Source organism: Mus musculus, chromosome 3 (assembly GCF_000001635.26).
Source record: "Mus musculus strain C57BL/6J chromosome 3, GRCm38.p6 C57BL/6J".
Taxonomy (NCBI): domain Eukaryota; kingdom Metazoa; phylum Chordata; class Mammalia; order Rodentia; family Muridae; genus Mus; species Mus musculus.
Window position 1 is genome coordinate 149,028,713 of NC_000069.6, and position 579 is coordinate 149,029,291.

The 579-nt window shown below is 41.8% G+C and overlaps 1 non-coding gene across 1 annotated transcript; it reads left to right on the forward strand.

The window, feature by feature from the left end:
- Positions 1-219: 219 nt before the first annotated feature.
- Positions 220-326, forward strand: Gm25127. Its single transcript, XR_003954842.1, has one exon. It is a non-coding gene; the product is annotated as a U6 spliceosomal RNA (small nuclear RNA).
- The last annotated feature ends 253 nt before the right edge of the window (positions 327-579 follow it).

Below are 579 nucleotides of genomic sequence, written 5' to 3' on the forward strand. Positions count from 1 at the left end.
TTATTCAAAATAAGGTCAATCCAGAAGCCAGCATGGATTTTGCTCTAATTTGTATGACATATATTATTCTATGCAATGATAGAAATTATAGAATTATGAAGCTCAGAAAGAATATCAAACTCAATCACAGCTGAAACATCAGGGGCTGACTGCAGATATCTTAGAAACCTTTATGACAAACACAGTTTTATACAGTTAAGAATAAAAATGTTACCTCCCGTGCTCGCTTCGGCAGCACATATACTAAAATTGGAACGATACAGAGAAGATTAGCATGGCCCCTGCGCAAGGATGACACGCAAATTCGTGAAGCGTTCCATATTTTTTAGAGACTGCCATAGCCAGGGATCCACCCCATAATCAGCATCCAAACGCTGACACCATTGCATACACTAGCAAGATTTTATTGAAAGGACGCAGATGTAGCTGTCTCTTGTGAGACTATGCCGGGGCCCAGCAAACACAGAAGTGGATGCTCACAGTCAGCTAATGGATGGATCATAGGGCTCCCAATGGAGGAGCTAGAGAAAGTAGCCAAGGAGCTAAAGGGATGTGCAACCCTATAGGTGGAACAACATT